We start from the raw sequence: 13,035 nt of genomic DNA on the forward strand, positions 1-13,035 counted from the left end.
AACAGCTTCATTGCTAGATAGCTGTATTAAAATGCAGTACTTATGTGCATCGAGACTAGGAGAGAAGCAAAAAAAAAAGTGTAAAGAATTAACAAAACAAGAGCAAATACAAGTCAACGATGTCACAAAAATGCTAATAGGCGCAACCAGGGCTTAAAAAGGGCTAAAAATATTTCAAATCAAAATCACAATTTCAGACAATGCAGGTATCAAACTGCAAAGGCCGCAATTTTTGACACACTTAATGCAGTGCATCTCATCCAGTTCTTCAAGTGTTGTGTCAGAGGTTGAACAAATTAATGCCATCCTGCTTGTGTGACAATTACACTTTTGAAAAATATACATGATCTGACTATACAAATCACATGGCTGGAAAATCACAATAGGATATCACATTCAGCCACGTTTTAAACAGGCTTGAACTGATTCCTATTGAAATCAATTGTCAACACTGGGCTCAACAGTGAATGGTTTTACTTAGGGAAGACAGTACCAACAAGTGGGAATCTTCTCCTCCCCAACATCACCATCAACAATGAAATATCTGTCCTATAGGCTATCACGACAAACAGCAACACCACAATCATCTCCATTTCCTCCACTGTTATTCTTCTTTTGGCATGTTTGGAAAACAAGTTGTGGTCGCAGCTGTTGCAAAATCATTATGTCTAATGTTAAGGCTAATGTTATAAAGCTGACAAGCATTTTTCATAGCTCCTAGCACCGATGTGCCGAGACAGTCTCACAGAACAGCTGGCAAAATCTTAGTTTTAGTGTGCACTGATGTTTTACAAGTGAAATCTCAGCGTCTTTGTGAACTCTCCATTTTAACACTAAGAATCTTCCCCAGTCAGGAAAGATCAAAAAAGAATGTACAAAAAAAAATCATCATAGAGTAAAGGCAGTCAAACATATCTATACTATTATTATATATAGTCTTCTATCATCAGTAACGACTTAGAAAACACAGAGACAACACTACATATAAACCAGCACATCTCTCCTGAGAAATTGTACAAACGGGGGTTTACAAGGGTTTGCAAAATGTTGATGCTTCAAGAAACCAGTATGATTCTTTTTAAGAAAAACAGAGCTTCTGACAGTTTTTTTTAAAGAATGTGTGCCTCTAACCGCTGAATGCAGGGATCAAAATATGCAGCGATACTTGACGGTAAACGTGGCTGAAATCACAACAAGAGAAAGATGAATATCCGTATGGAAACACATATGCAGAGGCTGGGATGCAAAATACGTCCTGTGTCTCTCTCAGTAGATGGCACACTTGCCCTGTGCAGGCTTTCAGGCTCATGTATAACTCCACCACCCTCACATGATCAACACAGCTGGCAAGTCTGATGACCGTAGCCACGCCACCCATGTGTGTGTCTTAGAGAGAGAAAATAAAAGACAGAGAAAGGATAGCCAGAAAAAGAGGTGAACACGGTTTCATGGTGTTGTATTTACTTCTTGAGTTCAGTCGCACCAGAAAACAGTGTTGGACTCATAAAACATGCATGCAGCTTGAAAATTGTCCTTGCCCCAAATGTCCCCCACGGGATATCGTTAAAGTTTAATTTCATCCGCATTATCTCAAAACATCTCAAGTCTAACAAGTGTCAAAGAGTCAAAATGTGAACACTCACTAATAAAAGTTAGGTTTTCCTGCATCTGCAAATCCTCCTTAAATCATATTTTTGGATTTTTACAAAGGAGCATCTACATGCTATATGTTGTATTATTAATGAGGGTTTGTGGCATTTGCCAACCACTGTTTTAGCAGACATCAGACTAACTTTAGCATCAGTCACGTGAGGACAGACGCTTGGCACAAATCAAATCATCCTAGTGAACAGCTGACCAGTAAGTGTCAGAGGTGCTGTGGAAAGAAGCGGAGACTGTTGTTGGTTTGAACCGAAATAACACCCACTAGGTAAGGGAATGAAAGGAAAATAAAACTCTCCGTAGCAAAGAAAACTAAAGGAACAGGGTCAGGAGTTCATTTCTGAAGAGTCTTAAATACTAGCAGCTGTACTACAAAAACTAAATGTGGGCCATCAAATTTAAAGCTACAATTTAGTCATTTCACACATCTACTAATTTGCAGCACAAATTGAATGTTCCTGGCCTTCAGTTACGAGTATGAGTCTTTTTTTTTTCTCTTTTAACTATTTCTAAGTTATTAAATACATGTGAGTCTCCCGGAAATTAATAACATAACTTGAAAAACTGTTTTATTCATCATTTTTTTAACTTGTAAAGCGAATGTTATACAGCTATTTTCACAGGATGTAAGAAGCATGATGGAACAATTACAGTATGTCCAGGAGAAGAACACTTCATCAACAAGAGCACAATGAGAAAAATCATTTGATAGACTGTTCAATAATTTTACTTAAATGCACCAGATGCAGGCCACTCTTAAACATTTAACAAAAACACAAAGTTTGGCTGTATTAAATAAATGGAAGAGTGCTTCCTCTTATTGTAAGTTATCTTATTCTACAGGTGATTATATCCTTATTAATTAATATTAATGTGAGCAAATTTGTGTGTTTTTCTCGCGTGTGAAAACAAAATAAGCCATCCAACCTGTGTACCTTGACAAACAGGTGGTGGGTAAATAGAAGATTGTTCTTCTGGTCTTTAATTAAAAAAGGTCTGTTATAGAAAATAATCAATAATTATCAACATTAACTGAAAAAAACAACAACTTAATTTTGATGTTTTTCAGCCATCTTGTCCAGTCCAACGCTGTCATGTTTGTTACAAATAAACTAAATTTGTGTAAAATTGTTGGAGTGTCTTTTTTAAATCTGCTTGGTTAAGTCCTAGAATATGACAATATTTATATATTACAATTCCATTTCTATGGACACAGACCGTTCACTCTCTTACTTGAGCTTTTACAAAGTCTCTGGTTACTATTCAAAGCTATGTTTTGGCTTTCAACATGTTCCTCATATGTATGTGTGTGTGCATCCAAGTACACAGAGCATTTGTCACGGTGCACACCTGAAAATTATCACTGCTCACACAAATCGCAACTTCTTACTGTAGCCTGTGAAGTGAAAAATGTTCTGCTGAAAACGTACCACTCCTGACCAATCATTGTGTTTAGCATTTTCCTTTGACTGAGCTGTGATTGGGTGCCGGTTGCACCAAAGACTGCACCGCACTTGAAGCTTGTGTGAAAAATGGGAAAAGTGCTCCACTTTTCATGAACTCATGAACTAGTAAGGCGGTCGAGGAATTCATGTTAGCATTGGGCCCTGTGCTGCAGAATATTTTTGAATAATCCCATGTAAGTAGAAAGCGTTCTGTATGGCTCAGTTGGTAAAGCGTGACAGTAACACGAGCAGGGTTAGTGGTTTGATTCCCTCTGTGGCCGAGCGTGATAAAACTCTACACGTGCATGGCAGCAAGAGGTGATAAAAGCAGCTACCAAATGGCATGAAGTGAATGCTAATCTTCACTGAAACAGCAGTAATTCATGTTAGACTTTCACTGTCTGGTGTCAATGTCTCCTGACTTGTAGATTCATGTAGGTGTAATGCTGCCTCTGCCCTCGTTCAAGGAAAAATATCAGCCTTGTTAGTGCTGTCAAAAATACAGCTGCTACACGGTCCATTCATGTAACATTCAGTGAAGACGGAGAATAAAAGGAGGACAAAAGGGGAAAAGAGTGGTTTGAAAGACAAAAAAGAAAAGTGTAAGAGGAGAAAAAAATTAAAGCGGCGTTGAGGTTGAGCAGCTGTGTTTCTGAAAAGTTAAAGCAATGCGTTAAGGGAGAAAAAAGAAACCTTGCTTTTTGTGGCATGAGAGTGAAGACGGGAAGAAGTGTGAATGAATGATGAGAAACAAGATGAAGAATGGTCTTTTGAAAAAGTAAGACATTAATGAAAACCATTGTAAATGTCAAATTACCTTTCTGGAGTTAAGGGCTTATTTCAAAATTTAAGCTGAAAGACTATGAACCGTAAAACGTGAATAGCAGGAAAGAATAGGTCTAAGATCAGACTGACTGAAGGGTAAAAGCAGGAAATTGTAACAGGAACAAAGAAGTTAAGAGGCAGTACTGTCTTATACTGCTTCAAAAATCCCCAGTGCACATATATATTTAGGAGCCTCTGTGGGAGTGACCCTATTTGTACTTTGCCCTTTGCACACTAGCATAGTGTAACCTTTTAGAACAGGAGATGATCTAACATGACCTAAGTTGAGCCCTGACATTGTTGCACATGGTGATGAACCCTCAGGGAATAATCACTTGGCTCTTCAATTCTCACTGTTTTTCCTACTCATTGTTGTGGTTAATGGTCCTACCGCTAAAGGTGTCAGTCCAATTGCTATTCATCACAGCCAACATATTCAGTAAAAGGGGGGAAAAAAAGCTCCAATTAGGGATGGGCGATAAATTGAAGTAATTCGATTAATTCGCCTTTTTAAAACCTGATGATTTGAAAATTTGCCAAATCGTAAAATCGAGGAGAGCTTAAATATATAACAATACAGATTCTTCTTCTGCCTTTCACGACTTGTGCACTGGCATTTGCTTCTGCCTCTCATCCACCACTGTCATGGTGGACACAACAGCAGACGAAGAGTTGGTCGTGAGAAAAGGGCCTCATGTTACATCGATTATATGGAAGTGGTTCGGCTTTGACAAGACTGACACAGAGCAAACTACAGTCATGTGCAAGGTTTGCAAAAGTACTGTGAAAACGAAGAGTAGCAGCACAACTAACCTCTTTCAGCACCTCCGGCAGAGGCATCCTAAAGAATGGGAAGAGCGCTGGCAGCTACAGGAGTGCGGCATGGCTAGCACTAGCCATAGCAAACAGACTGCAAAGAAACAACAAAAATCGATTAAAATCATAATCGTCCAAGATGACTAAAAAAAAAATAAAAAAATCGAGATTTTATTTTTTGGCCATATCGCCCAGCCCTAACTCCACTGCACCCACTGTGTAACCTGTCTAGTGCAAAAGAACAAACATAGCCCAGCATTTAGCAGCTAAAGAACCAGATACTTCTATAAGGCCTAAGCACAGAGCTAAACAGAACTAAAATGAAAGCTATTATTGCTTGTATCATCACATAGCCAGAAATGCTACGATAGATGCTATTATATGCATCTGGATATGCCAAGAAGCAAGTGTTTGCGAGAACGCTACGTTCAAATCACATTATAAGGTGATACAATACAATTGAAACACCAATTGCTAATCCAATTCTTGACAGTCTGGTGAGGATGAAAGCTCTTTTCTTTACTGCATTCACTCATTTTTAGACGTGATGCACATTTTTTCTCCACTGTTTTGTGAAACTGGATTTAAAACAAAAATGAAAGCGTTAGTCATTTGTTCAACACCTGAAAACATATCTACTGCAAAATTTTTTGTTGAGACTTATAAAGTGCTATGGAGGAAGTTGGGGTGGATGGATAGGCCAAAGAAGCAATTGTTGCTCATGTCCCATGCTTCACCAAAGGTGGATCTGATATACCTACATTGACAATTTTATTAAATATTGTATTTTTTTGTTTTTTTACTAAACTAAACCTCAGCCATAGCAGTGGCTATATACAAAACAACAATGAAAGCTAACATCTTTTTTGTGAAGGTCCTGTACGTGTGGTGCTATAGGAGGGCTCCAGAACAATGCCTCCACCACCTTATATCTCAAAATGACGACACTTTGCATAATCATTGTCTTTCCACTTAAGGATCCAATCATCACTACATATCAAGCCATGCTAGGGAGCTGATAACATCAAACAAAACGGTCAAACTTGAATTAGTGGTTAAGACTTTTTTTTTAACGTAACGCAAATTTTAAATAGTAAAGATTAAAGGAAGTAAAACATCCTGTCTTGATTATTTACCCTTCAGAACTTCGTTATTTGTGATGCATTTGCAAAAAAGCATTACAAGGTCTGCCTGCTACACTTTTGCTAGTTTGTGCTGCATCCACAAAGCCTGCAGAAATGAAACCTGGCTTGACTACATTTTCATAGCGTAGCCTATTTGACGAACTTGACCTCTGGCTGCACTTTGAATTTTCTCAGAAAAGACCTTTCAAATGCAGCTTGGAATCATCCAAAGTGGAAACTAATTGCATTCATTCACCTATACTGCTTAACGCCACACTAATAAGAGACCTCCTCCTACATCCATGATATATTTATTACTGCTGAACTAGATGCTTGGCTGATAACATTCTCAAAATGATAAAACCACTTTTAAAGTCTGTCTACCATTTAATGATGTGCTCAGTTATACCAACTACAGCTTAACAGTGCATACAGACACATACACATGCATGCAGCTCATACATACATATAGTCCTGCTCTACAGTTTAAGAAAGGCTGAAACAGTAAAGGAAGAATGAGAAGAACCTGGAGCAGCAGGCACACTTCATATCACAAGAATGATGGCAAGTGTGCATGCCATGATCCAAACATAAGCTTTTACTGAATGCAAATACAGATGCAAAACACTATTGATATGGGCATGAACGTCAATATAGAAGATTTAGTACATGTGCTTCATGGCGGGGACATGAAATTTAGTCATCTCTGTGTCTACGCACGTGGCTTTTTGTGGACATCCATTTATAAGTTCTGCTATTATTTTCTGCATCTCTGTTTATTGTTCAGAGGTTGTTACCCCGTGCGCGCTGTTACCGCACTCGCTCTCCATTATTCCCATAAAGCCGGGGTTTAAATGATTCAGGAAGCCTATTCAATTTCAAATGTGAGCACCATTGAGGTAATTTAGGGGCTTGTGTATCAACCCACAGAGGGTTTCTACATCCCGCCTCTTCCTGTGTTACACATCTTCAATCTGATCTGCCGTAGTCACTCAGCTAAAGATTAAAAACATATAAAAGAATTTTAAGGCCTATTGAAACCAGAGTTTTTGGATGAAAGACTGCATCACCGGGCTAATGTTCATTACTATGAGATAAAAAAATAAGTGGGCTTTGCACTAGTGGACATAGTAACACACATGAGGCATCACAGCATGCTTGACACTGTATGGTTTGATCTTGTATGGAAGCCACACCCATGTAGCAGCCAGAAGGGCAGAATGTTTGCTAAGAATAATCTGTAAGTTCTGTTGAACTGAGGAGGACTTTTCAATGAGTGGCAAAACATCTCTAACTACACAGTTGAGTGAATAGAATAATCTCTTCCAGAGACTGGAGAGTCCTGCATAGATGAAGATGGTTGTGCTTTTCCACCCCTATCTGGGCAGTCAACCAAGATCACTGACATCTCAGAGTATTCATGTCCGACTGGACCGATAAAAGACAAGTAATGTAACATCACTGCTTCAGGAGAACATCTTCATAACTTGGTCATCTGACAACTATTAGAACTCACACAGCAGTCTATTCTTCATTTTCACACTTCACTCACAGCATTTTACTTATCAAAAAATGCTATTTCCCACTTTACATTCACAATCTCCAATGATGACTAATGTCAACTATGGATGGAAACCTGCCTGACACTGGCGCTTTGTGTTGCAGAGTCCTCCATTTCTGTGTGGGCATGGCTTTGCAATAATCAGCATTCAGTGTTAGCCTTCGCAGCCCTTATGTCTACCACAACACTCTCCCTGGTGGCGTCTGCTTGACTCACAGCTCCCATCATCTTAGCACAATCTTTTCAGCAGCATATTGTGGTTTATACAATAATGACTGAACTGTGGACTGTGATAAAATGTGGAGGGAAATGTTGTTGTCCATGAAATATTCAACACTGGCATTCAACTCTGCCAGTTTGGCACATTTTTGGAGCAGATTGACTGAGCCGATACAGCAGCCTTTTCTGAGGGTGTCCCATAAACAGCCCACATTTGACTGAGGGGAGGTACCTCTTCATGGTCACCTAACATTTACAGATGGGATTTAATTTTGATCCTGACACCCAGATGTAGAAACACGAGAATATCCCATCAGATCTGATGTTACGCTGCCAAAATCTGACTCTGCATTGTTGTCTGACATTCCTCCATTAGCAAATGCCATTTACATTTCTGTCAGTGAAGCCTGCGACCTACCACTGTCTATTCATCATCTCTATTTAGTGTGGCATTATAAGAATTTATCTAAAGAGTAAACAGTTCTACAAAGCAGAACTTTGGCTCAGTTATGTGTTTAAACGCAATAAGATTCTCTCAGCTGTTGTATGGTTTGACTCCCTGGTCTCAGGCCAACCAGTCTGCAGCTAAATCCATAAATTGTCTTTACAATCATTGCCACATGTTGAGTCAATACAAGATATTAAATTTGTAAACTGCATTGATTTCCATTATGTAAAGCTTGTGCTGAAATGTTTACATGGACTTGCTTCTCAGCGTCTCTGTAAATACATCAAGAGATTATGGAGCAGCAAGCGGCAGCAGATTCACCAGAGCAGCTTCGTGTGGCAACTGTTAAGTTTCATTTTGTAAAATATCTTTAGCTCAGACACCTTCTTCTGTGAAAGTAGCAGGCTTTTTACAAGAATATTTGAAAATGAATGCAAATTTCATCACTTTCAGAGGCTTACCAAATCCTGGTTCGTTTAGCAGCATCATGTCTTGTTACTAAATATATATATATATATATTTTTTTTTTTAAATGTGTGCTTTTCTGTATCCTGCTGCATTGTTTGATTTCACCACAATGGACTATAAATGTGAACACTGTAGGAATTACAATAGATTTTACCGGTGCCCTCCACCTCTTTAAGGGACCAAAAGTAAGTGGACAATTGGCTGCTCACCTGTTCAATGGCCATGTGTGTGTTATTCCCTCCTTATTTAATTCACAAGGAGCAGATAAAAGGTCTACAGTTCATTTCAAGTGTGGTACTTGTGTTTGGAATCTGGTGAGGTCAACTCTCACGATGAAGTCCAAAGAGCTGTTACTATCACTGATGCAAGCCACATTAGGCTGAAAAATCCAAATAAACCCATACGAGAGATAGCAAAAACAGTAGGTGTGGTCAAATCAACTGTTGGGTAAAAAAAAAAAAAAAGAATAAAGAGAGGAACAGATAAAACACATGGGTGAACTCAGCAACAGCAAAAGACCTGGAAGACCACGGAAAAAAATGTGACATGGTGGGCAACAAAGTGTTTTCTACGAAACGTTTTGCCTCAGCCCCATGTCCCAACCCTGTATCAACTTCCCTGTTATAAACTACAATCATACAGAATAAAATTAAGTAAAGTGATTAAAGAGGACACAATGCACAGTAACTTAGACTCTGCTAGCGAATATTCGGATACCAAATTAATATCCGGATAGTGCCGTAGCGAACGAATATTAGGATATTCGGGTCCAGCCCTATTACTTACATGCCATTTTGCTACCTTATTAATCAATGGTAAATGGTCATTTGTTGGCTATTTTAAAGGATATTTACACAAATGCGGAACCCCTGGAAATTCAGCTGTGATTTTAGCTGTGAAAATTTGCTGGTGCCATTTTGATATTTGATACACTAATGGCCGATATTGGTAATATGTGATGTTGTCAATGACAAAAAATTGAACAAGACAAGGCAGAGACAATGACAAAGCAAACAAATTACACAGAGCAGGACATAGAATCATCTACTGCACCCTTTTACTGTTTTGAAACACTTCAATCTCCTAACACGAAGCTGTCATTCGAGGAGGGACGAGAGTAAAAAAAAATGTCATGAATTTTCACAGTGACCGGTTTCACAAACTAATGACAAAGCATAAACTGGCAACCTACAAACATGACGGAATCAGGTGGTTTCTGTGGAGGCAAGCTTTCTCATAAAAGTGGGGGGAAAAAAAATATCGTTGTACATTCACTTTTCTAGTTGTGTGAAGAATGTTAAAAATAGATCTGAGGATAAAGACATGACTGGTAGATAATGGCTCTGTGAGGCTGTAAGCACTAAGCAGCATGCAGCTGACGATGATGTGAATGTTTTTAGCTTCACAGTTTGTTAAAAAATGAAACTTGATCTTTGCTTTGAGAAGAAGAATCAGCATGTTTATATCAGATACAATTATGCATTCTGTGAAGCCTACAACAGCTCTGCTTGGATAAAATGCAAAGCATGGGACTCTTTCTAGTAATCCATAGCGAAATTATTTCTGATAAGACATTATCTTATGCATAATATACAGTTTGACAGCAAAATGCCAGAGTATGACTGGTTTGTTTTGCAAATCAAGCCAGAAACAAGCTGCGCTGTAACTAAACTGACTGAGCTAATATCTAAAAGCTCTAAATACTGCGGTTGTCAGAGAGAACATCAATATGAAGCGGAACTAGAAGAAAACAGAATGGAGAAACACTGAGAAAAACAAATGGGCAAAAAATGAACACAAGTCGAAGAACTAAGCAACACGAGAAAACGGTGGACTCTGCTGGAGATGGAGAGCGATGAAAAGATAAAGAAAAATGAGAAGAAACAGAGATAAAGAGAGTGCGAGAGGGGGAGTCTGGTGACAAAGAGGGATTGCAGCAGCGGTGCAAGAACAAAGTTTGTCCACGAGAGAGAGGAAAGTGAGGAGGTGACAATAAGAATGCAAGTGTGCAAGTACAAGAAATACATATATCATTCTGATAGAAGAGAGAAACGTAGAGAGATGGATGCAGAACCATTTAACCTAGTACAATGCTGCCTTCCACTGAAGAGAGGTTGACATTTATCAAGTAGAACACTGAAACCTGAGGACATTAGCGACTGATCAGGCTCTGTGTTTCACTGAACAAGACACTTAAAGGACATTCAAGATGTACTCTTGTCAGTGTTTTTATTTTCAAGAACACTGGCAGCAGCATGTTGGCATTTGTTAGCTCGCCTGGCAGGCAGGATAACATAAAGGTAGTGTCATTTTCACAAGAACAAGGACACATCAAGGTGACGCAAAGCAGTGGGGGCCTGATTCAGCCAGAATCACTCAAATGTTGGTCAGTGTTCAGCTTCAGGCCATAAAGAGCAATTTCACCACTCGAAAGACAGTTACGTCATAAAACTGGGCCATCTATGAGTGAAAAAGTGCAACTATCTTTTAAACTGGAATACTATGACCACAAAATATCAGGATAAGTAAGCTCACGATGGCTGAAAACTGCAAGATCCTACAACAACCAAAATACCTTGCAATCTGTTCCTTCCCAGGCAGCTCTCCAGGCCACTCCTAATGCATACGTTTGACCCTCGCTTCAGCGGAGGTGGTCCCACGAAAAACGAGAAGTCTGTAGTTTGAAGCAGAGACCACAATCTGGAAAATAAAAAACAAACAAAAAAATTAAATAAATCTGCTAATCTGGTCTGCATAGTTTTTTGTTATTAGCTCTTGTCAAAAAATTTGGACACACCATCTCATTCAATTGTTTTTAATTATTTTATACACTGTAGATTAATATTGAAGACATCAAAACTATAGAAAGACTACAAGCTGTAAACAAAAAAAATGTGACTCTTCAGTATTAATCTACAATGTTGAAAAAAATACAAATAAATAAAAAGCACTGAATGAGAAGGTGTGTCCAAACTTCTGATTGGTATGTACATACACCAAGGCTCCAGATTGTGACCAAAATGGTCGCATACGAAACATTTATGTAAGACTGTGCAAGTTAAAGTTTCCAGTGGCTGAATGTATGATGATCATCTGACTACTTATCGTTGCTCTAAACGGTGTGGGAGGCTACTGAGTTAACCATAGTGGTGGAAAGTAGTACTTTTATTTCTTTCATGCCTCCGTCAGTCTGTCCCTTTCTGGTGCATAAAGCAAACCATTCAGCTGTTGTGCATTGCAAAGATAAAGTGGTTGGTAGCTGATTATTCAAAAAGATTACTTTTTTTTTTTTTTTTTAAAGGAGAGAGTGCTGGTAGAGAAAGACAGGTCCTGACTCAGACACCTAATGAACAGAGTGCAGATGCAAGCAGGAAGATACGATTGAACTAGTGAAGGGAAAACACAGCACTTTCAAATACATTGGCTAAATAAATATTAACCACAATCAAATTTTTAGATTCCCATCATACGAACACAACTGGCTGTATTTTTTACATTTAAAAATACGTGCTGCTGGTAAAAAGCAGAGTGTATGTGAATAAAATCTCTCAGTTTAGTCGTGGACAATCCTGACAAAATATTTTTTGCCCGCACACCTGTCTAAGTGCACTGCAGCTACCTCGTAGCATCTGGACATTTCAATGTGCCATTTGCAGGCAAGCACAGTAATTGCTTTAAAAAGAAAATCTTGCTGGCTTGCATCCTGAAAAACTGCACCTGATGTAGTTCAACATTTGGCTATTTTTGACATATTACATTTGACGGATTACATATCGGAATCCACTACATATTTTTCTGCCACACTATATAGTACAGCAGAATGCATATTGAAACACACTGTATACAATGAAAAACAAAAAATAACTAAGTACCAATGAAAAACAATAAAGATTCGGTACTCTTCAAACATTAACAGCATATTGCGCCACTTCACATTGCAATGCGCTGTGGTGTGCTGCTGTTTATCTGAGCTCATATGCGCCATGGAAAAAGGTTCACGGCCGTCCGACACATCAAGAAGTAACAGTCTCTGCACTTAATCTGCAGCACAATACTAAATTGTTGTTTTTACACTTTGTTTTCTATATGAACTAGATTTAACATGTTCATTAGTGAGTTCTCAAGGTGCTGGTGGGCTGATCTGACTACCTGTGAACAGAGGCAGGCTACCTTTTCCCCCTGCCTTCAGGCTTAGGTGAAGATAAATTAATTGGCTGCTGGCTCCAAATACGTGTTTACTGTACAGATATGAGACTGGGATCAGCCTTATCATCCAATACTCAGCAAGAGAGCAAAATGTTATAGCACTATTTCTTTAATTAATCCAACATTTCACTGCACTCTCGTGATGTTTGAATATTCTTGGGGGAAATAACAGCTTCAAACTAATTTAGATTATTAACAAGACATGAGTTACATTTAAAAAATGTTATAGTTTGAAAACATTTGAGAAGAAAATGCACAAGA

General features: G+C 38.6%; 1 long non-coding RNA gene across 1 annotated transcript in view; it reads right to left on the reverse strand.

The window, feature by feature from the left end:
- LOC127532491 (uncharacterized) overlaps window positions 1-13,035 on the reverse strand; it is a 343,671-nt gene that overhangs the window by 14,488 nt on the left and 316,148 nt on the right. The window contains exons 8-9 of the long non-coding RNA XR_007939920.1: window positions 11,144-11,268; window positions 4,746-4,842 (exon numbers count right to left, since the gene is read on the reverse strand). This is a non-coding gene — a long non-coding RNA (uncharacterized LOC127532491). The remainder of the gene's footprint in view (window positions 1-4,745; window positions 4,843-11,143; window positions 11,269-13,035) is intronic.

The sequence above is a fragment of the Acanthochromis polyacanthus genome, chromosome 23 (assembly GCF_021347895.1).
Source record: "Acanthochromis polyacanthus isolate Apoly-LR-REF ecotype Palm Island chromosome 23, KAUST_Apoly_ChrSc, whole genome shotgun sequence".
In the NCBI taxonomy this organism is placed as follows: Eukaryota; Metazoa; Chordata; class Actinopteri; family Pomacentridae; genus Acanthochromis; species Acanthochromis polyacanthus.